This window comes from Pinus tabuliformis, chromosome 5_2, assembly GCF_031772625.1.
Source record: "Pinus tabuliformis cultivar Carrire ecotype Pingquan chromosome 5_2, CPIR1, whole genome shotgun sequence".
Lineage (NCBI taxonomy): Eukaryota > Viridiplantae > Streptophyta > Pinopsida > Pinales > Pinaceae > Pinus > Pinus tabuliformis.
In genome coordinates this window covers 524,113,731-524,140,848 of record NC_142306.1, presented here as the reverse complement: position 1 = coordinate 524,140,848, position 27,118 = coordinate 524,113,731, and the positions used below count along the sequence as shown (strand labels likewise).

At 35.4% G+C, this 27,118-nt stretch overlaps 1 protein-coding gene across 1 annotated transcript in view; it reads left to right on the top strand.

Annotated features, from left to right (window-relative positions):
* The first annotated feature begins 228 nt into the window (after nt 1–228).
* LOC149160007 (transcription factor bHLH36-like) overlaps nt 229–27,118 on the top strand; it is a 257,260-nt gene continuing 230,370 nt past the window's right edge. Inside the window, exon 1 of the mRNA XM_089433612.1 lies at nt 229–924. The gene's annotated coding sequence lies outside the window, so the exon portion shown is untranslated. The remainder of the gene's footprint in view (nt 925–27,118) is intronic.

The window sequence follows — 27,118 nt, the reverse complement described above, 5'->3', positions numbered from 1 at the left end:
GTCATCTTTAAAAATTTACTTTACTTAATAAGCAGGGTTAACACATGCAAGTATGCCATTCCTTTGTCGATTCCCTATGGACTAAGAATTGAACACATTCCTCTTTCTATTCCTTTTGCAGCTGAGCATTGAACAAATTCTTCTTTCTGTTCCTTTAGCGGCTAAGCGTTTAACACGTTCATCCCTCATTTCCTTTTGTCTTACCAGAGTCACAGAGTTCCACTTTACCATTCCATCAGATTTGAATGGAAAAGACAGTCCCCTCCTCGTTGGAAGCGAGACACCTGGCTATATTAGAGACTTGAAGGTTCCGATTTTACTTTTAAGTGGTCGTTGGCAATCTTCATTAATCAGGCAGGCAGCAGGCGGTAGAGTTCAAAATAGAATATTTAAGGAGGAAAACCTATGCTTCGTCCTCTGATTCTTAGGCACCATGGTGTCCTCATTATCATGGTAACATTGATGCCAATGAAAGTATTCAGATATAAACAGCAACCAAATCGGTGATGTTTGCGGAAACCGGACTTTGTACAGATGATGATACCGCGCGCTGGTGTAATATTTGGTGACGTCTCCACCAAAAGGCCACATGTTTACGGTCTGCTCGGAGCAGCTTCTTTAGGGCCGGCGGTGCAGATTGACCAGATTGCTCAGGAGGATTCATCACTCGCGGTTACGCAATGTTGGAAGAAATTGGTAGCCAACAATGGCAATCCAGTTCAAACCCTAGCCCGTAGCTCGCCCAGTTCCACAAACCCTTTTTTCTCACCTACGCGGAGCGTCGAACGAAGAAAACGGCAGCAGGAGGATGTCATGATCATGAGGCTAGCGAGGAATGCATTGGGAATGCTTTTCTACACAATCTGAGGCGGATTAACATGAAAGCTCTTTGTTTGACTCTGTTATCGCTTCTAATATGGCAAGGTGAGGCTTTCTATATCTCAGGCATTTCAATAAAAGTATTAGAAAGACAAGTACAGGGGCAATAGTTTTACTTGTGTTTGACATTTTCGTAGATAAACCATACGAAAAGAAGAATTAAAAACGAAAAGAAAAGAGTAATTGTTGTACTTCTGTTTATAATTTTGAAGACAAAATGCACATGATCTGACAAACTGCTAGAAGCCATTGAATAGATTCGTCATTTACAAAATTAGCTAATAGAGGTTGAAAAGAAAAGACGTACTAAATTTTTTGCCCCCTCTTAAATCCTTTTCCAACACTTTCGGTATCTATAAAAACCTGCAAGCTTCCCAGGTTTAAGCCTCCAATGTCCGGGATAAAATTCAGACCATAAGGGTTAGCAAATTTGGTCTACGTGTTCAAGTCACTCTAAATATTGTCAAGAAGCAGATCGACTTATGCTACGGTTTCTGCTACAAATGATAGGTTTTTTTATATGATTCACACGAAGGTACTCTCTTACTGACCCTCAAGCTGCAACGTTTGTCTGAATTCCTTTTTCCATATACTTTAACGACTGTATTTTAACCCTGTAGTTCTTAGATTTCCGCCACTTTGAGATCGCTGTCCTGCACGGGATAATTGACCAACGGATGAATGGCATCATTCTAAAATGTTCAATGACAAAGTAATATGTAGTTTACTTTTCTTCTCGCTACCTATTTCTGTTAAATGTATCTTGACTTCGCACCAAAGCTCCCTGAGACTAGGTGTAAATTCAAAACAAGCTGGACTCAAAGTTCTTTTTATTAAACTTAAAACAAAAGGTTTAAGCACTTTTTCCTCTGTATAGTTTAAGCAGGTTTTCATCTATATAGGAGCACAAACGTTTGTGTAACGTAAGTTCATGTTGTAATTTTCTTCAGTTTTCAGTGTTATCGTGTTTGTACAAATGGAACTTCGAAACAGAAATAATGAAAAATAAAATGATTGGAAGCTGGGTTGTACTTTTTAGGCTACACGATATTTATATCGGAGACTAATCACACTCGTTCACATTCACCAAGATAGCAATCAAGTATTTATATATCATTCACCAAGATAGTAATCAGGTATCTATATATAGAGAGAACTAGAGAGAGGGGGTTACAATATAGCTAAGCATAATTTCGGAATAGAGAACCAGAGAGAGGGTTACAATATAGTTAAGCATAATTTCAGAACAAATAATTATTTGTTTTTGTTAGAGGTGAATATTTTTAATATTCAGAATTAATCATAATTGATAATACAAAACTTGAAAATTCAAATAGATAATGTTTCCCTACTCAGAAACCACTGACAAAAGCTCAAAATGAGAAGCCTTTAGAATCCATAGTGCTTGAGTTGACAAGGAAAGGAAACTAGACATATACTATAAGAATAAGTAGTTAGCAACCCAAATAGGAAAGAATGAGAAATAAGGACTAAAACCATGAAATATAAGAACCCTGAGCATTAAGAAGACAATGACATGTTGAGGTTGAAGGGTTGTTCTTCAACCTTGCATGATAGTGGAATGGGAGAGTTATGTGGTGATCCCATCTTTAGCCTAACATGTCTCCCTGCTATATCAAACATGAGATCCTTGAGCTTGTCCAATCTATGCATGGGATTGACTTGAGTTTGTCTCCTATCCAAAAGAATCTCTCTAAGCAGTAGCTTGACATGCTAGTACAAGTCCACTGTAAGAATATAATGATTCTAACAACCTCTAGAGTTACCGGTGTCAAGACCCTAAGAGGCAGTGCTTGACATAACCTCCAAGTTGAATGTGACTCGTCTTTCCCATCAAATTTCCACCACTATAAATCAAATTTCCTCCTAGATGTCCAGAGGAGTGTTTTCATGAAATATGTGGGTTAAGGAATTAATGCACAACCTCACTTTGGAGCGTCATAAGGCAGTGTGAACTTCACCTCCCTTTTAGCCTTGAGCTCACTAAAAAGCCATCACTATTGGATGCAACAAGACTTCACTAAGTGAGGGTTGGAGGGAGGTGAGAAGCTATAAGAGTTTTTAATAAAGGAATTTAATCATAATGTCATGCCAAGTGGGTTTCACCAACAATGGCCTCGATGCAAGTTTCACTCCATCTCAAAAATTCACCACAAGACGAGGGGGATCCTGAGGAGATGGAGAGGATCCCCACACTCAAACAACCAAATGGTAATCAAAACTAATTGTGAACAAACATAGCATCAAGAGGAGATATTAAATGAGCAACAATAATGAAAATAGGTTACATAGGAGAAGGAACACGACAGAGCATGCAACCCTCGCTTGAGAGTTCAAACAAAAGATATGCCAAGAAGCCTTTGCGGCCCTCCATGGGAGGGAAGGCCCCATTTCTATGTCATGATATGGTGGCATGTTCAGAGGATAGAAAATAGGAGGGCATTTCATTTCAATACCAATAATCATTACTATCACATTAACACCCTCATTGGGGCTCTAGTATTTTGGGTGGTGATTTCCTAGAATTCTTTCTTTAAGGTGGTGGGGAAAGAAGGCTAGGATGAGTGGCTTAGCAAAAGATGATTAGTAAATCCTTCATTTTCTAGCCTATTGTCCATCTTATTAGAAGATCCTCTAACATGAAAGGGAATGGAAGATAAAATAAGGTAGGGCAGGGTGATTGTTCAATGTGAGGTGAAGATCCTTCCATTATCGAACTTTTTGAAATTTGTAATAAAGGAAACCCCTTGAGAAGCTTGGCGATCAAAGAGAATATAATCTCCCCCAAGCTATTGCTAGTGTATTCTAGCCTCTAACTAAGGCCCAATTATGTATCTGATATGATTGGTAACATATAACCAATATTTTTTTCTCTTTTCTTCTACAAAATTTTGCATAGTACAATGCATGTCTAAATGAATGTTAATATTCACTACTTATACATAGGCATATCCTACATGAATATCCTAATTGAAATTCAAGAAAGAATTCACTTAAACATGTAAACCATTGTATTAGAAATACTTATAGAAGTTAAATACTTATCCTCCAATTTGTTTCCAAGTGGTTGCAGATCCTCAACATTCTACCTAGCCATAGATCATGTTGTTCATTTTCTCTCAACAATGAGTCAGCACCGAGATGGGACCTTGACTCTGTGGGAATTAACTTGTCTAAATTTTGATACCTATTCAATATCTTCAATCAACCACGATACTAAATTGAGAAGCCTCTAACTAGAAAGCTCATGTGCCTTATCAACCCTTATCTCGACTAACTAGGGATGATCCAGAGTCATGCAAATTCCAAGAGTTCAAGTCCTTCATACAACTAAGGTACCAAACCCGACAATCTCCAACCAACATGCTTGCATTCCCTATCAACCTACACCCAAGTGATGCACACCCTTCTCTTCACATGAAGTCCCTCATGCTATCCCACTACATTCGAGGGCATATTAGTTAGCTGAAAATGAATGTTCCACAATCATGTGGCTTCCAAGAGTTCCAATAAACTCACAAGTATTCTAGTTACCCTTGCAACATTTCATTGCATACTACCTCTAGGCTTTCATGGTTTTCTACAAAAATGGATAAACCTAAGTAATTTTCACCCTTCATAATGCCAGAATCCTATTTTTATATGCATGCCTTTATTATGCCACTTGGCACTTTCCCAAGCCAATAAATGGACATTCGATGTATGCATGTGCACATTTTAATGTTTATTAAATCATATATGCCTTTTTTTACCCATGCATGGAGTTGACATGCATGTGTTATCATAATTACTTTTCCAAACCCTCTAGCCGCCTCAAAACACATATACAATTACCAACATGCATAGTTGTGCATCTTAGCCCCAAAACATAATGACACATATATGCAGGCACAACAACCCTTCAAAACATATAAACACACATGAACATGGGCATAACAACATTTAAAATGTGTCCTATGATCATCAACCTATTTTGTATGTTTCAATTTGCTAGCTTAGTTCCACATATACATGTTATTTACATTCAAGGGGTGGAGTAGGGGTGTTACATTCCCCTCCCCCTTATTTATGCACTATCATCTGTGCATTTATTATAGGTTATCCAAAAATATGATGTATTATTCCCTCATTACATCCTCTTGCTCCCATGTAGCATCTTCAATATCAAAACGGGTCCACTACACCTTTACTAAGGTGACGAATTAGCTTCAAATCAACTTGAATTTCTTGTCCAAAATCCACACTAGCTCAAGCTAAAAGAATCCATTGAGCTCCACTAAAATCATGTCCTAAACAATCACATGGTTAACATTAATAACATAAATTTTAAGCCATGGAACATAAAAAACATTATGAATGTGCATGATTGTTGGAAATGCAATCCTATATGCCACCAAATCAATCCTCTCCATGATTCCAAATGGTCAACAATATCTAGCTATTAATAATTGATAATCATCACCCTTAACAAAAAGTCCAAAGACATGTCTAATTTTTCATTTTTAATAAATCAACAAAACTACAAATACAATTATTATTTATCATCTCTCATCATAATTATTATTAGTCATCTTTCTCTATAGCATAATTACTTATCCATCTAGGTTATTTTAAACTACCTTAAATTTCTATGGCATGAAGAATCACTCTAAATTATATTTTACCTAAGATTATGTGGATAAGATTATGTAAATTTGGTTAATAATTATCGCCCCTCATTATGATAGACTATTTTCTACTTTACGAAGCCTCAATCAATAATAATGGTAAACCTAGGTTTGTTTAAGTTCCAAATATAAAACGTTACGACGCTATAAATTAACATCGCTATATCTGTCTTTCAAAGATAGTGAACATGTGTCACTAGATATTCCCAACCAAAGCAATGTATGTATGAAAGTGACCCTCAACAATCCGCCAGTGTATATAAAACTATGACATGGTTCTTTTATTTCCATATGATACACGATTCATACTGAAGTTTTCACGTTAAACAATAAGCATGTGTATTTTTTTTAAATGTTTTGGATATGGACTTGAATGTTGCATATATGAATGTCTCATTTTATTTTACACATTGATGTTGATACTCACAATATAAGATTCCCAATTTTATATTGAAAGAGTTAGTTGGAATTAAACCATACGAAAAGAATAATTAAAAACGAAAGAAAAGCATACGAAAAGAAGAATTAAAAACAAAAGAAAAATGTAAGTGTTAATAATTTTGTAGACAAAATGCACATTATCTGACAAACTGCTGGAGGCCATTAAATGCATTCGTCACTTGCAAAATAAGCTAATAGAGCTCGAAAAGAAAAGATATGTGCTAAAATTCTCGCTCACTGTTAAACCCTTCTCCGGCAGTTTCGGTATCTATAAAAGCCCCAGGCTCGAGCCTCCAATGTCCGGGACAAATTTCAGACCATAAGGGTTACCAAATTTGGTCTAAGTATTGAAGTCACTGTAAATATTTTCAAGAATCAGATCGACTGCGGACTTGCAGTTGTGAATGCTACAGTCACTGCTATAAATTATAGGGTCTTTTATAGGATTCACTCGAAGTTGATCTTTTATTTTATTGAAACCCTGAAGCTGCAACGTTTGTCTGGAATTCTTTTTCACAAATACCTTAACGATTATATTTTTACCCTGCAATTTTTTTTTCCAAATATTCTAACGATTCTATCTTAACCCTGCGTTTCTTAGATTGTAACCACTTTGATAGCGTTGTCCTACACGGGATAATTGGCGAACTGATGAATGGCATCATTCCAAAATGTTCAATGACAAAATAATATATAGTTTACGTTTCTTCTGGCTAGCTATTTCTGTTAAATGTATTTGACTTTGTAACAAAGTTCCTTGAGACTAGGTGTAAATTCAAAACAGGCTGGACTCGAAGTTCTATTTAAAAAAGTTAAAACAAAAAGTTTAAGCAGTTTTTCCGCTATATAGCAGGACAAACATTTCTGTCACGTGAATGCATGTGGTAATTTTCTTTTCAGTTTTCAGTGTTATCATTTTTGTACAAATAGAACTTCTAAATAGTAATAATGAAAAACAAAAAGATTGGAAGATGAGTTGTAGCTTTTAGGTGAGACATTATTTATACGGGATAGTAATTACATTCATTCATACTTACCAAGGTAGAAATCAAGTCTATATATAAGCATAATTTTAGAATATATTTATTTTTTTAAATATGAATATATTCAATATTCACATTTAACTATAACTTACAATCTAAAACTTTTGAAGTTTACAGGGATAATGCTATCCTGTTATGGGGAAGCTAACAATAAAAGCAAAAAATGAGTGGTTTTTAGAATCCATAGTGCTTGAGTTAATAAGGAAAGGAAACTAGACATATATTATAAGAATAAGTTGTTAACAACCTAAATAAGAAACAATGAGAAATAAGGACTTAGACTATGAAATATAAGAAGCTTTAGGATCAAGAAGATAATGAGGTCTCAAGGATAATGGGTTGTTCCTCAACTTTGCATGAGAGTGGAATGGGAAAGTTGTTTGGTGATCACATCTCTAGCCTAGCAAGCCTCCCTTCCATATCCAACCTGATATCCCTGTGCTCATCAAGTCTATTCATAAGGTTGACATGAGTTTGTCTCCTATCCATAATAATCTTTCCAAGCAACAACCTCGCATGCTAATACAAGTCCATTGTAAGAAGGTAATGGTTCTGACAACCTCTAGAGTTACAAGTGTCAAGAGCCCAAGAGGCAATGCTTTACATAACCTCCAAGTCTAATGTGACTTGTATTTCCTACCAAATTTCCACCTCTACAAGTCAAATTTCCTCCTAGATGTCTAGAGGAGTGTTTTCATGTAATATGTGAGCTATGGACTTAACAGACAACCTCACTTTAAAGCCTTGCAAAGCACCTTGACCTCCACCTTTATGCCATCATCGAGCTCATTGGTGAATCATGGCTACTAGAGGCAACAAGACTTTATTGGGGCACGGTTGGAGCCAGGTGAGAAGCTACAAGAGCTTATTATGGAAGAATTTAATCATAATGTCATGACAGGTGGATTGCACTGATAATGGGCTCGATGTAAGTCCCACTCCATCTAAAAAATTCATCAAAGGAGAAGGAAAAGGGGGAGGGGATGGAGTGGATCCCCAGAGCCAAACAACCAAACAACCATCAAAATCAGTGGTGAACAGAGAAAGCATTAGGAGGAGGCATTAAATAAGCAACAAGAATGAAAATAGGTTACCTAGGAGATGGAGCATGGTGGATCATGCAAGCCTCACTCAAGAGTTCAAACATAAGGCATGCCAGGGATCATTTGCCATCCTCCTTGGGAGCCGAGGCCCCATTCTTGTGTCGTGATATAGTGGAATGTTCAAAGGATGGAAAATGGGAGGGCTTGTCATTTCAATACCAGTCATCATTATTGTCACATTAACAAACCCATTGGGGCTCTCATATTCTTGGTGGTGATTTCCTAACATTCTTACTTTAAGGTTGTGGGGAAAGAAGTCTAGGATGACTGGCTTACCAAAATATGATGATTACATCCTTCATTTGTTGGGTTGTTGGCCAACTTATTAGATGATCCTCTGATATGCAAGGGAATGGAAGATGGAATATGGGGGAGAAGTTGTTTAATGTGAGGTAGAGAGCCTTCCATTCTCAAACTTTTGGCAATCTGTAATAAGGAAGATCCCTTGAGAAGCTTGATGATAAAATACATTACAATCTCACTCAATCCACTATTGGTGTATTTTAGCTTCTAGCTAAGCCCCAATTATGTATCTAACATGACTGATAGCTTATAACTAATTTTTTTCTCTTTTCTTCTAGAAAATTTTTGCATAACACAGTACATGTATAAATGCATGTTAAGATGCACTTCTTTTGCACATGCATATTCTACATGAATATCCTAATTGAAATTCAAGAAAAAATTTACTTAAAAATGTAAAACATTGAAGCATAAATAATTATAGAATTTAAATACTTATCTTTCTGCTAGTTTCTAATTGGCTGCAGACTTTAATCATTTTACCCAACCATATACCATGTTGTTATTTTTCTCGCAACAAAAAGTCTCCACCGAGATGGGGCCTTGACTCTGGGAATTAACTTGTCCAAATTTTGGTACATGCTCAATACCTTCAACCAATCAGGGTAATAAATTGAGCATCCTCTAACTAGAAGGCTCACATCTCCTATCAACCCTTATCTTAGCTAGCTAGGGATGATCTAAAGTCATGCAACTTCCAAGAGTTATGTGCCTTCATACAACCAAGGTACCAAACTAGACAATCACCAACTAGCACATTCACATTACCCATCGGCCTACATGAAAGTGGTGCACACCCTTCTCTTCACCTAAAGTCCCTTGGGCTATGCCATCACCTTCTAGGGAATTTTACTCCACTGGAAAGGAATGTTTTAGAGTCTTGTGGCTTCCATCAATTCCACTACCCCCATAGTTCTTCTAGGTACCCTTACAATATTTCATTACATACTACCTTCAGGCTTCCATGGTCATCTACCAAAATGGATGAACATGTGTAATCATCATCGTTCACAGTGCCAACATCCTATTTTTATATGCATGCCTTTATTATGCCACTTGGTGCTTCCCAAACCAGTTAATGGGCTTTGGTTGTATGCATGTGCACATTGTATTTTTTATTAAACCATATGTGTCTCCTTTTACCATGCATGTAGTCTCAACCCCCCATACTCTTTACTTCTTTTCAATTTGTAACTGTTATATTTTTTTTAACATGCATGTGTTATAATAATTAGATTTCCAAGCCCGTTAGCCTCAAAACACATATGCAATTAGCAACATGTCTAGTGAGGTATATTAGCTTGAAAACATGATCAAACATGTATATGGGAATAATGGCCCTTCAAAACATAGAAATACAGATGAACTTGGGCATAACAACCCTTGAAAAGTGTCATATTCTCACCAAACTAGTTTGTATGTTTCGACATACTAGCCTAATTCCACATATAAAAGTTATTTACATTCTAGTGATCAGGTATAGGTATTACATTCCCCTCCCCCTTATTTAAGCATTATCCTCAGTCCATATATATATATATATATATATATATATATATATATATATATATATATATATATATATATATATATATATATCTAAAAATATGAGGGTATCATTACATCCAAATTCTCCCATGTAGTGTCTTTATTACTAAAATTGATCCATTGCACCTTTACTAAGGTCACGACTCGATTCTAGACCACCTTGAATTTCTTTTCCAAAATCCACACTAGTTGGAGCTAAAAGAATTGCTTGAGTTCCACTAGAATCATGTCTTAATCAATCACATGGTTAGCATCAATAACATATGTTTTAAGTAATGAAATATGAAAAACATTATGAATTTGCATGATTGTTGGAAATACAATCCTTTATGCCACTAGATCAATCCTCTCTATGATTTCAAATGGTCCATGGTATCTAGCTACCAATTTTGCACAATTTCCCAACCTCAAGGAAATTTTCCTTTTCTTCACTCTTTTGAAGACATGGTCATTAATTTTAAATTCTTTGTTCAACTTATTCTTATATGCATTACTTTTCTGTTTATCCTAGGAAGCCTTCTAATTTTGTTTAATTTTTTTTACTTTCTGTTCTATTTCTCAGATAAAATATGGACCAACAATGGTCCTATCTACGATACTATCCCAACTCACTACTATGTTTTATTTATTGCCATGAAAGGATTCAAATGGGTTCATCTTCAAAGATGTTTGGTACCCATTATTATAAGGAAAATCTACCAGGTGCAAATATTCTACCAATTTTGATGGTTTTTCCATCACATACATCCTTAGCTTGTCTTCAACAACTTGATTAACTCATTTTGGTTGGCCATCTAGATCTATATGGTATGTTATTCTAAAATTTATATCAATCAAAAATCCATTAAATAAACATGTCCAAAAATTGGATGTAAACTTGGGATCTCTATCTGAAATAAATTCCTTGGTCACACCAAGCATCCTAGAAATTTTCCTCATGTAAATATCAGTAACATTAGCTACCTTATGTTTTGGCCTCATTGAAATGGACTGGGACTCCTCTTGTTTTTATTTAATTGCAATTAACTTGAACACCTTGCAAGCTTATCCACCACCACCATGATGGAATCCTGTTGCTTCACTATTATAGGTAGATTTGTAATGAAATCAATGGAAACAATTTCCCATTTCCACTAAGGAATGGATATTGGTTGTAGAAAATGTGTTAGGTTCCTAATCTTAGTTTTAAACTTTCTTCACTCCACACACCCATCTATTTAATCAGCCATTTCTTTCTTCATGTGAAGCCGAAATTTGTGCTTCTTGATTGTTGAGTTTTCCTTTTAATTCTCTAGGTTCCCAACATAAGGCACTCCATGAATTTCACTCAACACTAATTTTTTAATCCTTCCATAATTTGACAAATAAATCCTACCTTCATACAATATGTCTACATTTTATTTTGTTTCATAATCCTTCTACTTGTGCTACACTTTACCTTGTCGTAAGATGCTTTTATTTTCATGTATCATTGATCTAAATTTCGTACTTCTAAAATTATGATTTTTAAATCATCTTTACATGCTCTTATTTGTCTATCATTTAAATTTGGTTTTCCAAACAAATTTGTTTACCCATTATGACCAGTTATTAACTCAAATATCTTTCCTATAAGGTAATTCATCCACATTTTCAAGGAATGTATAATGGTTGTCAGCTACATATCATAAATGTCATAATTCTTTTCATGCTCCTTAAGCTTCCTCGATTCACATGCCCATTATGCATGAGAACTCCTCCAAGTACTTCTTTACATGCATTTGTGCATGCACGAAAGTCTTCATCTAGGTCATATATATTCAATATAGATCCACTTGTTAAAAACCTCATTAAATGATGGAAGACCTCTTCACATTTATGAAACCAGTCAAATTTTGCAAGGACATAATGGGATAGGTTGTCCTAGAGAACTGCTCAAGAAGTATTCTATAATAGATTTTTAAACCCATTAAATACCTTAACTCTCAAATTTTTTGGTGTTTACCACTCTTTAATTCCTTTAATATTTTATGGCTCTACTGCTATCCCTTATGAGATAATAGGACCCAAATAATGATTTTTTCTCTGATAAAATGAGCACTTAGTTAGCTTGGAATATAACTAATTCTATGCAAATACTTGTACCACCATCCTTAAATTTTGTTCATGCTCTTCATCATGTTTCGAATACATGAAGATATCATCCAAAAACACAATAACAAACTTATTTAAATAATTCTAGAAGATACCATTCATGAGGCACATGAAAACATTTGGTACATTAGATAGCCTGAATGGCACACTATGAACTCATAATGTCCATATTGTGTTTGAAATATTGTCTTAATACCTCTTCCTCAATCCTCACCTGATGATACCCTAAACTTAACTCAATTTTGGAAAATACTTTAGCTCCCCCGAGCGAGTAAAAAAATAATCTATTGTGGGACACATTCTTCTCTATGACCACATTTAGTCGATGAAAGTCAATGTACAAACTCATTGTACCATCCTTATTTTTAATAAAATACTGGGGTACCCTAGAGTGATACACTTGGTCATATGTACATTTTCCTTAACAACTTCTCTAGTTGCATTTGTAATTTTCTTAATTATGGTGTGCTCATTTAGCATTTTGTTTTGGACACTCATGTAGCTCTAGATACAAATTATATAGAGAATTCAATGTCTCTTTGAGGTGGTAACCCTAGAATTTTGGAAAACACATCTTTAAACTCCTTAAGTATTGGATGGTCCTCAAGACTTGGTCCCTGATCCTCGGCCATCTCCTACATATTTGCTGCATAAATTTAGCACCATTTTCTAAAATTCTTCTTCACTTTCATACACAATATTTCAATAATAGAAATTTCCCTTAGTATTTCCTCCACTTTCCTTCCCTTCTTCATCAAGTAAACAAAATGTTTTAATGTAACATTCTAGTGTTGTATGATGTTTTTCCAGCTAATCCATGCCAATTAGGCAATCACATGATGCCAATGGATTTTTTTTAATATGCATTTGTATCTAACTCAATCATATTGATGGGACATTTCCTTACCATTTCATTTATTCTTCTTTTAGCTCTTGTAGCTAACTAAACTAACCAAGCCCAATGATGCTCTGTTTTCTGCAAGTTATATTTTTGATGAAACACAGGATCAAGATAACTATGATTATCTCCATAATCAATTATAATAGAAATGGGATGATTATTTTACTTATCTTCCACCTTGACCATGTGTGCATGATTCTCAACATTCCCGTTATCAAATGTTGTATAAATTATGGGCATTCTTCTATCCACTTCCTCCATTGTATCATCTCCTTGGATGTGATGTATAATACTCACTTTTCCTTTGTTGTGTGGGCAGTCTCTATACCTATTCTCTCCATCATAACCCGAACAACTAATGGGATCAAATATTCGTTTCTTGCTCAGTGAATCATCCCACTTTGTTTCATTATGAGCTAGTTCTGTTAGTTGGTTTTCATGAGAATAATTTTTTGAAGATGAGGATTTGAACCCCTTCTTCCTTTGTTCCATATTTCTTCCTTTCTTTTCATCCTAAGTCATTTCGTAATATGGCTCATTTTTTCCTTATTGATAGAGGTCTCTACCTTCCTCATAGCTTCATAAAAAGTATTTGGTTTGTCATATTTAATTTTGTCACCATATAATGGTGGTAATCCACTCACATATCTTTGTAATTTAAATTTTCCATCTTTAATAAATTCCACACACCTCAACAACTTAGTGAATTTATGGCCATATTCCTCCATTGTCATCTTCCGAAATGTGAGTCCACAAAATGCATGCATTTTTCTCTCCTAGTAATGTTCAAATAAGTACTTCCTTTGGAAATATTTATAAAATTTCCTCCGTGAAATCTTATTCTCATCTAAATTTTTTACTTATTTGAGCTTCCCTCACCATAAATTTTATTTCCCCTACATGTGATAGATGGCAATTTGTTCCTCTAAATTAGAGGAATAAACATGTCGCTAAAGGTACTTTCTCATTTCTAACAACCAAGATTCAACATCTTTTCCATTCTTATGCTCACCAATAAATATAAGTGGCATGACCTTTCCAAGTTCCCCTTGTAAATTGTGTAGGTTTGGTCTCCTTCTTGGCTGCCTTACTAGTGACATGGTTGAACTACTTTCTTATCCTAAAGAAACATGGGCTCTATTAGTGGATTTCCTTGATGCATGATGAGGATGCCTAGAAGCATTTCTAGAGTTTCTTAAACCTACAACATCTCTCCACTTAATTGTTGAGTCATGTTCCTTTTCCTTTCTACAATGAGACCCCTAGTTTATTCTCATTTGCAATTTTTTAGGATATGTAAGATATGATAATTGATTTGTTTTTATTCTACTATCAAGCTCTCATTATTATATTTATAAATGAGTAATTCCATTTGGAGACTCTTGAAGGTCTCTTCTATGCCTCTTTCCTCTAGCATATCCCTTCCATGACTATTTGACTTTGTTCTAGCATTAGCCATTCTAATTTTTATGGCTTAGACCTCTTCTTCAAGATTGTAGGATCCCTAGGTATCCCCCCATACTCATGGTCCTCATATTGGTCCTGCCTTATAAGCCACCTAATATATTCTTTTAAAATTTTTAAGAAATCTCCTACCTTGATCCAAAATTCTATATTTATAGGAGTATTCTCCATCTCAATAGTTTTATATCAACTGTTTGCTCTCCCAAATATTATTATGGAGCTGGAAGTTATATCCTTTGAAAATTTTGGCCTATTTAACCCAATTTACCTTAGTATGTCATAGTACACTATTTCCAATTTCCTAAGCAATTATGCATTCAAATTTTCAAATCTAGCTCCATGGTTGGATTTTGTCGTCTCTTAGCTCTCTAACTTTAACATCCCAATTAATGCTCTAGTTGTTAAGTTACCCATTTTTTATGTGACTATATTTCTTATTTTTCCTTCATATTGTTTCAGTCACAACTCCTTCCCATTAACTCGATTTTGTGATTGTAGCATGTTGTTGTAAATATCCCGAACTATTTTATGCTAAAATAAGTTGTCATGGTTTTTCAATGCCAAAAAGAATTATTTAGGTGCTCAAAAATATCTTGCAAGCAGATGACCTATAAATTTAGCAAAGAATCAGATAAATTTGCTAATTTCTTTTTAGTTTTCTCCCTTGTAATAATCATATTTGCTTGTAATTATATTGTATATTTGTTTCAATCATACTAACAGTTTTGTGCACCTCATATTTCCCTAAGAAAATAAATAGCTTCCCATACTTTTGGGTTATTCAAGTTGTCATTCGCCCTAAATTTCCATGCGTCGCCTCCCTCAACACTTAGCATGCATGCACCCTTCCACCTATTCATGTTTTTACTTCTCAATGGCCTTTAACTAACCATGTGACACATCCTTTTACACATAGCATGCATTCAATCTTTAATTCCACATTAATCAAGTCCCTTTGTCTCTTTTGGGCATAAGTCTCAAAAATCCTATCTGAGTCCTTTCATTGGTGGCACCATCATGATCTCATGTTGACATGGAATGGAACGTCAGTTGTCCATGCCAACTACCATGTCAGCATCATATATTACTATGTTCCTACATGGCCCTATAATGACCACTTACTATCCTATTGTGTGCCACATGATCATGGGAAATTTCCCTGACCAAAACCATAAGTAATGTATACCTCCTAGTAGTGGTTTCAAATTTGGGGAAGGGGGGCGGGGCACAATTAACCTACACTATTGATTAGGCATGGGAAATGTTTGGAAAAAATCCCAACCATAATCTCTCCTCTTGCTATACATTAACTATGAAAGGGGCCACATAGTCAATCTTGATTGTTGATATGCGAAAATTGATCGTTGATATATAACGGTTAATGAGGGCACAACTTTCCACCACCCCCTGTTAAATCTTGAACATGAGCATGGGCTCCAAAGTTGACGTTGGTTATGAAATATGGTGCCACCATAGTGTTGAAAACTAGGAAATTATTGAGACGTGGGTGAATAAGTAATTGTGCCTTTTAAATGATAAATTTTATAGTATTTTACCAACCTTTTAAATATTCCTTTAATGTATTAGCAAAATATCTATATATGTGTTCAACAATTAGCCATGAATTCATAGGAAAACATACAAGTAGATCATACAACACATTGAGACACTTGATATAAATGTAGACACATAAAAGGAAAAACCACAAATTTTGGTTGTTGTGATGTAAAGGGAAGCACCCATTCTTGTTTTACATCAATTTTCTATAGACTTCTACCTACAGGAAGCTTCTACCTTGATTTTCTTCTACAAGCTACAATTTGTTGGGAATCTCCTACTCCATGTTCTATAGTCTCTAACACTCTCTTTTTCAGGCTACTATCTGAAAGGAGACAATAATCCCTTGATACATAAAAATTTTAATATGCTTCATAACGTGGGCTTTAGTTTTGAATTCCTCTTTTCTCTATCTCTATTATGTAGTATGTCTCTACTCTCTTTACAATTCCTTATCTCCTATTCTTCCTCCTCAATTATGTTTCACATATGCTCCACTTCCTATTTCTTTCTTGGATAGGAAGTTCATAAATTAGTTCTCACAAAAATTTGAATTTATTAGCCTCTCTATCATTTAAAACACACTTTTCTATATACTTAGTTATCTTACTATCTGCATTTCAATGCATGAATTTGAAGTGAAATGTTGCCTCTTTGTATTACAGTGATCTTTGTGGTCTACCTCTTCATTTTTCGAATTTGAAGGTGAAGTCAAGATTAAATGACCTTGTATGATTCAAAATGATTAAGTAATATAAGGAAACAATAATGATTTCCTATATCGCTTGGATATGGTTCCTTCCTGGAAATGTAAACTCAACATATATCATATTGGAAGTTGATATGAACATTCATAATCAATGAAAATAAAACATTCTCTAGATATTCTATGCCATATACTTACTTTTCTTATGACCTAAACAATATGGCAAATATTGCTTATGAAACATCCATTTCTTATGAAAAAAAATGGTTTATGAAAAATTGCTTATGAAGCATTACTAGTCCAAGTTTAATATGTTGTCAAGTCTTGATTAGCGCGTTTCCAAGTCTTAATAATTATATGTCTTATGTTGCTTTCCTTCACAACCATTTAACATGATTCTTTCCTTGAGAATAATTTAACATGTTGCTTTCCTTCATAGCCATATGACATGCTACTTTCCTTCATATGACATGCTACTTGCCTTCATATGACATGCTACTTGCCTTCATAACCATTTTACATGTTTCTTTCCTTCATAACCATTTGACATTAATTCCAACACTACCAACATATAGATCAATGGTTGTCCTCCCATCTAACATGCACTTTGACACCCTTTTTACCAAATTTTCATAACATTTAAAAAAAATATCATTATTTTTTTGAAGTTTCACAAATTTCCCTAAATTATCCATGTCTAGCTCTATAATTAAAACAACTTGTCTAATTCCTAATCATTCATGAAAGGGTTAAAATTGATATTTTTTAACCCTTTGCTTTGATTTCCTCAATTCCACTTGGGAAATTTTAACAAACACTTAGCAGAGATCCTCTTACTAGCATTTTTTCAAACACTTTCTTTGCAACCTTTATACACCATATTTTTTCTTGGCCCATACAAACCCAATTTTCTATCATGGGCTCTAATACCCCCTGTAATGTCCTTGAATGCACTAATGATCTATTCTAGTCTCTAGTTTAGGCCCAACTCTATATTTGACATCAATGATAACCTTTAAGAAAGAGAAAAAATATTTTCTTTTCGGAAATTATGGCATGATATAATGTAGTTCTAAATGCATGTTAATATGCACTACTTATGCATAGGAATATTATAGATTAATATAATAATTGAAATTCAAGATATAGTTCACCTAAACAAAAGAAACATGTAGCTGAAATATTTATAGAAGTTAAATTCTTATCATTCAATTTGTGCCCAATTGGCTACATACCTTCAACGTTCCACCCAACCATAGACGATGTGGTTCATTTTCTCTCAATATTAGGTCACCCCTGAATTGGGGCTTTGTCTCCATGGCAATTGGCTCACCCAAATTTCAATACATGCTTAGTACTATCAAATAAACAAGGTACCAAACGTGATAGCCTCCAACCAATAGGCTCACATCCCCCATCATCCCCTATATTGGTCAGGCAGGGATGTTCCAAATTCTTGCAACTTCTAAGAGTTCCACTTCTCTCATAGGTCTTCTAGGTACCCTTCTAGGCCTTCATACAACCAAGGTGTGAAACCCGTAAGTCTCAACCTAGCAGGCTCAGATTCCCCATCATATTTCACCCAAGCAATGCACACCCTTCTATGCACCTGTAGTCCCTCATGTTTATGCACCATCTTTAAAGGCATCATATTCATCTAGAAAGGAATGTTTTAGAGTCCAATATCTTTTAGGAGTTCAACTTCCCTCATGGTTATTTCAAGTACCCTTACATGATTTCATTCCATTTTACCTCTTTGCTTCCATGGCTATAATCCAGAATGGATAAACCTGAATCTGCCTTCACAGTGCCAACATCCTTTTTTTATATGCATGCCTTTATTATGCCACTTGGGACTTCCTCAAGCTGCTTGATGGACATTAGTTATATGCATGTGCACTTTTTAATGGTTATTAAATCATATGTGCCTCTTTTTACCCATCCATGGAGTTTTGACCTTCGATACTCTTTACCTCCTTTCAGTGTCTGGCCATTATATTTTTGTTAACATGCATATGTTATCATAATTACATTTCTAGGTCTTCTAACCTAAAAACACATATACAATTAGGAACACGTGAATCAGGCATACCAACCTCCCCCCCCCCCCCCCACCCACAAAAAAAAACTCATGTATACAAACACAATGAATCTTCAAAATGAAAAAGACACACATGCACATGGGTATAACAACCCTCAAAATATGTCCTTGACTCACTAGCCCATTTGGTATGTTCTAGTTCACTATCCTAGTTCCACATATATATGTTATTTTCATTCCAATGGTCTAGAAAGGGTGTTACATGGATGACGAGATGGAAGATTCCTTCAATGATAGTCCTCAATAAGTTAAAAGAGTGAGTGATCCTTAGTCCCATTTCTAGCATGCATAATTCCTCTACATTATTAATATTATCATCTATATACCCCATGTATGTATGAATATATCTCTCGCTTCAGAGGGAAAGACTCGTCTGCAGCCTATTTTATCATGGTTTCCCATAGAGGCATCATCAAAATTAAGCTTGGCGAAATTCACCAGTGGGCAGGACAAATGAGCAAGAGAGGAAGGGGAAATACAAGGAGAAATCGAATAAAGTAAAGGAGTGGAGGGTAACTGGAGGTTAGAAAAAGTATCTGAGTCTTTGAATTCCAATTTGATGTGGACTAGTTAGAGATGAGAACAATTTCTTTGAAATAAAAACGCATGTGTCCTAGAGGGATGAATTGGATCCGTATGAGTTGGGGAAGATATGCCAATTCTACTCTTTCTATAGGGTGAAGAGAATGAAGCCTAGTACCGAGTTTCATTCTTGATTGAGAATTGGGTTTTGAAAATAGGAGGGATTCTAGTCACTAACCATTTCATTTGTATTGGATCCCATTTTACTAGGTTATCTGAATCTTTTTCTAGACATGTTCCATAATTCCATAGCCATTGGACGTTATATGAGGAGATGATCTCTAGTCCCCTAACTTTCTTGGTAGAGGAAACAAAAATAAAGGCCCACATATCCCCTAGATAGTAACTTATCCCATGTCAATGTTCTCCTGTGAAGGATTAGCCATATAAATTATGTGATATTGGGACATAACTTTTGATACCAAATCTTGGACCATACTAATTTACTCTGAAATTTATCATGATTGACTCGGGGGTGATAAACTTATTTAATAGTGAAGTATCCCTGGGGTTGATATCCCCATTAGAGTCTATCAAGTTCCTCAGAAAAGGGTATTTGGTGGTGGAGAAAGATATCCTTTAATTCATGTTGATCTTCTCTCGAGAGGGATAAGTCTTAGGCTGAAGGGGATTCCCACTTGTTTTGAATGGTTTTTGGAGAAACACCTTCCCTATATCACTTGTGTTTTCCCTAAATATTGTATTGCATGATAAGTATCTCAAGATCTTGTCGAGATAATGTTTTTGAAAATTGTTCCTAGGAATCATCCAAAATATGAGCTATACTTCCATATTTGACTTCCCAAAAACAATGATCCTATACCAAGTGCTTCCCCCCTATAACTTAGGTTCCAAATGAATGTGCCTACGGGAAAGAGTGCAATGTGAATTCAATGGTCATGTCGTATGTGATTGCTATATTTTTTTGACCATATTCTCTTCCACACATTTTTCCCTCCTTGCAACCATTACCACCACAAAGCTTCTCTTAGAACTCTATTTGGACTTTCTAGATCACGAACTCCCAATCCTCCCATTTTTTTTGGTAATCATAATTTTTCTCATCAAAAGAACACAAATTTTCTCAAGGCTTTCACCCCTTCCCATAGGAAATCTCATTGGATGCTTTTATTTGATGGAGAATGTTCTTAGGAATGAAAATACCTAATATAAGGCACATGGGTAAGGCCTACAAAAAATATTTGAGTTGGACCATTTAACCTACTATATTTAGTGATCTAAAAGTCAAGTTGTCCAATTGATTAGACAGTTTCTAAAACTTTATGAAAAACAGTCTCTTCTATAATTGTGGGAACCCAAAAGAGAACTGTGTTTTCAACAAACTGTTGATATGATGCTTTCTTAGTAGAGTTGGAAAAGTGGAGTCCCTTGATAGCTCTAGCAGCTAGTACTTGTTTCAAGGCTTTCCCTAACCCTTCAACCACTAGGATTAAAATGAAGGTGGAAAGACGGTGACTCTGATGGATCCCTTGGGAAGGATTGAAATCAAATGTGCGGAAAGTGTTAATGTGTATATATGAAAAGGCCAATCGAATAAGAGAGAAGATCCATTTCATCCACTCCTCTGAGAAACCAAATACATGAGAAATGTGAAACATATATAACAAGATTAATTAATTAAGGCTTTAGAGAGATCTAATGTGACACGAATGTTGGATGTTTTTGAATAATGAAATAAGTGGATGAGCTCCTCAGTAACTACTATTCCATCTAGAGTTTGACTACCTTTTACATAACTTGTTTGCACATATGATATGGGAGTAGGGAGGATGGGCTTAAGACTACTCGCAATGACCTTGGAGATGGTTTTGTAAATGGTATTACAAAGAGCTATCAGGTGAAAAATTCTTGGATCCTAGGAGTTATATTTTACGGGTGCTAAGGCTCAGAGAGTTACATTGAGAGAAAGTAGTATTGATTTTTTTTTATGATTTTTCAACAACATCCTTGAAGTCTTCCTTCATAAAATACCAACATGCTTGGTAGAAGTCATAGGTGAATCCATCCAACCATGATTATTTATTCTTGGGCATTCCAAAGACTACCCATTCCACATATTCCATATAAATTTGACACATTAAGGAATCATTCAATGCTTGACTAACTAGGGATGGAATGCATCTTGCTATCTTAGTAACAACTTCATTTCGAGATTGTGGAGGTTTGAAGAAGAGATTCTTATAATAGACAATGAACTCTACTTTAATATTCTCATGCTTCAAGAGATTGACCAGTTTTTAATTTTTTAAGGAATAGATCCAATTTCAATTATGATGGTTAAGAATTCAGTGATGGAAGAATTTTGAGATTTTCTCACCTTCCTTGGGCCACCTGATGCAGGATTTTTTATGCCGAAGTTTTTTCTCCTACTTTCATTTGTATTTTAGTTGGATGATGAAGGATGATTGTTTTATATATAACTCTTTTGATCTTGTCTCTATGAAAAACTTTTTTTGGACTTCTTTCATGCCATCTTCTAGGATCCCATGGGCTTGAAAGATGTTCCAAGACTTTGACTTGCTCTAGGTTTTGACACAACTTCAGAGGAATTTTAATTTTTTCTTGAATTATTTCATTATTGGGAATGAATTTGAAGGGGCTTCTAACCACTGAGTTTAGGATTTTCCAATGAAATACTAGACCAAAATCTATAAGATATTGAAGAAAAAGGTTTGTTCATGGGGTGAGATTTGATGTCTATGGTTAGACAAACAAGACAATGACATGAAATATTATTAGCAAGGATGGAAGCTTCTAAAAGACATCATTTTCCATGAGTGCTTCAGAGACTAGGAAACAATCGAGTCTAGAGACAACCTAGTCTGATCCCTTGCATTAGTTATTCGAGGTGAATGTATCATTGATTATATCCAGGTCCACCATTTTTAAAGCATGCAGTGTCTCTTTGAATTTTTCAACATCTTGATCTAGTCTCCTAATGCCCAAAATTTTCTCCACTAGAGATTAATCATATTAAACTCTCCTCTCATGGAAATCCATCCAACATCTAACTTAATCACTTGCGAATGTAGAGAAATCTCAGCTTGTCAGGTGGTACATGGATCCTCTAGACATTATACATGTATCCTTTTATATCAAATCCTATTCTTCTAAATTTATCTATTAGAATGTGATTTGTGGCATAGAAATATGAGAGTATCACCTCCTCTAAGTGCCAACAAATTTCTAATCATCTAGCTTACCCTTTGACGACAATAGCTCTACTATGAGACCCTTTCAAATAGTTGGAGATGATGGATGACAATCCTTGTGTTAGAAAAAATACTAGGGGGGTAATTAATATTTATAAACTCACTTCAAATTTTCTTTTCTTATTCTAATTTCCATATGATACTGTCATTCAGGAAACCAAGGTATGTACATGACTTTAGTAAAGGAAAACAATGTATATCTAGTCAACTAACTTGTCATATATTTCATCATCAGTTCATGTTTAACCAATGCATCATTAATTCATTATTCATTAATTAAGCAGCAATAAAGACAATATAGATCATCAACACACAAGAAACATATCAATCACACATGAACACCAAGATTTTAGGTGGAAACCCAATGTGGGAGAAAGCCACTACTGTCGTCATCTTTGTCTTGTTCTTTTATTATAAAGGAAAATATCTTACAATATTTTATTGGTGTAGACTCATACCAGTACACAAGAATCCACCTACAGAAAGATACAACCTTCTATTATTCTCTGACACCTGCTAGAAGGGGGCTCCAACCCCCTAAACTTGTTTATCGGCTCCTACCAAAAGGTAGGTCGTACCCCTTGTACAAATTCTCTGGCTACTATTGGAAGGAAGCTTCAACTTCCCCACTGAAGGATACAACCCTCAACACCTCTTGTGGACCATGTTTCATAATGCTTCATAATGGATCCACCTGATTCAAAACATCAAAATTGTAAGCCACCTTTCATAATATTTTTAGACTAGACCCACTTTCACAATTAAGCTCAAATCAAATAACAATTCTGAAACCAATCAATGAATAACTTATCCAATCATTGAACCAACTAAAACATTATAACATCAGCGAACTAATCACTGAATCTCAAACATCTATTGCAACTAGATCAAAACAATTCATATCAATGTGTAACCACTTATATCAAACCAATAATAGTTAGATCATACCAAGTCATACTCTATTCATAAAAAAAACATAGTGTTTTCAATAGAAACTATGATCAACCATACATTAGAAGGTATACACTACTGTTCTGAAACATACCCGTGTATGTATGTGCTTTCCCCGAGGAAGATCTACATATAGATATCAAATCAATAACTTCTACCTCTGAACCATTGTAATATTCAAACAAGGACTGAAGAAAATATTGAAAACCATATAGTAGCATCATCACTATCCAAAATTCCATTCCACAACCAAATCAACCCAACTAGTATTGTCAAACAAAGAATATTATGAGAGAGAAATAATTGACAGGAAACAGCAAACACAACAAAACTGATCAACTATTATCAATAGCCCATATTGAAAAACCCTAGCATATATACACGACTTTTACACATGATATCAGCATATGTATGCACTTCCCATTCTCAACACTGCATACATATTCTAGACTTTTGCAAAATATACATGACACTACATAGAAGATGTTATGTGTATGTACGCGATCTCTCAGAGGAAAACCAACATATAGATATGAAATCAGAGAGTCAAACCTTCGCTTGATCCAAATGGTTATTGGTGGCCACCTGCCTATTCCACCTAGACCCTCTAATCAATTTCATATGTTTTCTTATTTATTTCAGCATTTACTAATTTTAGTATTTTTTCAGCTCCTGAACTTTTAGAGAAGTTTTTACCCCCTAAACGACATTTCTTTAGGTCTGCTATAGGTCCATAGTCATAGGCAAGGGCCTGTGATGAAAATTGTAGTACTCGAAGAGACCTTTCGAAAAAGGTATCGTACACGAGAAATGGTGATAATATGACCAAGTTACGACCGTGAGAAGTTGGCTGCCCAACTAACCCCAACACAACCCACTAAGGCTTGGTGTTACATCTCCCACAGCTAGGGTTTTAGTTTTCTAGAGTTTTGATCATGTTTTTCAATAATAAATAAGCCCTAAAGCCCCATTGTAACAAAGTTTAGAGGCATGTATCCACCACATCTCTTCTTAGAGATAAGCTACAATTGCCCGAGCTATCTTATTTTCATCCTGTTTTTAAGCATAGTTCAGTATTTTTCTATTAATGAAATGAAGGGTTCTTCTGTTGCATCTCTATATTTAGGATTATATCTGTAATTTGTTATGTTGTTGTTTAAGTTTCGATAAGTGGTATTAGAATAGTATTCTCATTCTCTGTTTTTTTGTGCATCTCCCCAACGAAGTCAGGGAACAAGGAGTTAGGGATAAATCTGGTTGAACTGTTGCAAGATCAGCCTCGCAAAAATTGACGACTTCCCATGGCAGAAGAAAAGAAAGATGAGGTGGCAGGAAATCCTTTCAAAATGTTGCTTGAGGAAGCCCTCGAGTGACAGAGGAATGTGATTATGGATAACCTTGCCCAGATCCTTCGAAGGCCACCCACAGGCGACACATCTTCATCCAGCAGCCACTCTAGAGGCGCCACTCCTTTTAAGGTACAATTAACTTCAATATTCCCATATGTGAGGGCCTGATAGATGTAGACACTGTAGATAAATGGTTAAATCTGTTGGAAGGATATTTTTCAGTTCATGACTTTTCCAATCGGGAAATAATTACTTTCCACTTCTCAAAGCAGGTCGACACATCGAGGACTGGTGGGAAACCAATTGTGAACAAAAATACGAGAGTGAAACCTCACTGTTTTTAGCCGCACCCACTTGTGATTCTTTCTGAGATGCCATCCAGAGGCAATATTACCCTATTGTGAGCTATGAAGATAAATACATAAAGCAGACCATGCTATTGGAAGGAAGGGACCAAGATGTGTCGGAGTTCACAAATAATTTCCAAACCCTTTGCATGAATCTGGGTATCAAGGATACTAAGTAGTATTTGGTACAAAGAAAATTATATATTACAAAGCAATGGAACACATAAAATATATTGCATAAATATAAACATAGAAAACGCATAAAACAAGAGAGATAGAGATATACGTGGTTCACCCAATTTGGGCTACGTCCATAGAGAAATAGCCAATCCTTCCTTTTATATTATCCAGCAAAATGAAGTCATACAACCTATAGCGGATCCATTGTAATTCCCTCTTCACTCTCACATAATCTCCTATCACTTTCTCGCTCAGAATACATATCTACATAGACACAATACAATTCACTCATATATGGCAAGGGTTTTCCTTATAGGGAAAAAAACCCTAAATTAAACATAACTTCTACCATCCAATCTCCGTGTAATGAATGACCTAGATTGACTACGAAATTACAACATTTTACAAGGCAATTTTACATCTATTTTTAGCTTCGGGGGTATTGCCCTCGGTCCCCTGCTGGGGGGGCGATCCCAAAGATCACAGTCGGCCCCGCTAGACCACCCTTGAAGTGTAAATATTACGGGCGGCATTGCCGGCACATTACGAACTAGGGTCCAATGCGGTGATACCTGTGAATAAAGAAGATAATCACACTCCACACCCAACAATCTCCCACTTGGAGACTGATTATAGAAACTCCACCGCTGCTTCATTTGCTAGACAATGACTCCACTTTGGACCTGGTTGTTTCCCATCTTCTTCATCATACTTGAACACCAATTGAAACCAATCAGAATCTCAGTTTCTCCCTGATTACAACTTTTGTTAACATATCTATAAGATTCTGTCTAGTGTGTATGTTTTCCAGCTTCAACTGTCAATCTTCCAATGCTAACTGTATGAAATGGAACTTGAGCTGTATGTGTTTAGTATTGGAATGAAATGCAGAGTTCTTTGCAAGATGTATGGCACTCTGGCTGTCACTGTATAACCTACCCAACTCTTGCTTCTTACCCAATTCATCTAGAAACCTTTGTAACCAAATCATTCTTTACTAGCCTCTATAGCAGCAACATACTCTGCTTCCGTTGTTGAGATTGCAACAACACTTTGCAGTTTTGAAACCCAACTGACAGTTGTTCCATCTAATGTAAACACATACCTTATTGTGCTCCTCCTATTATCTCTATAACCTGCCATGTCTGCATCCACATATCCCTGTAGATAAATGTTTGAACCACCAAAGCATAATGCTTTATTTTTTGTACCTCTCAAATACCTGAGAATCCATTTCACCACCATCCAATGTTCTTTTCCTAGATTGTTCATGTGCTTGCTTACAACTCCCACTGCATGTGCAATATCAGGCCTTGTGTAGACCATTGCATACATTAAGCTTCCAACCGCTGATGCATATGGAACTTTAGACATATAAGCCATTTCTTATTGATTCTTGGGACACACCTCCTTACTTAGTTTGAAATGGCTAGCAAAAGGTATACTAACTGGTTTTACATTTTGCATATTAAATATTTTCAACACCTTTTCTATGTACTCACTTTGAGACAATGTTAATTTTCAATTCTTCCTATCTCTAGTTATTCTCATACGAAGGATTTGTTTTGCAGCACCCAAATCCTTCATTTCAAATGATTTCTCCAATTTT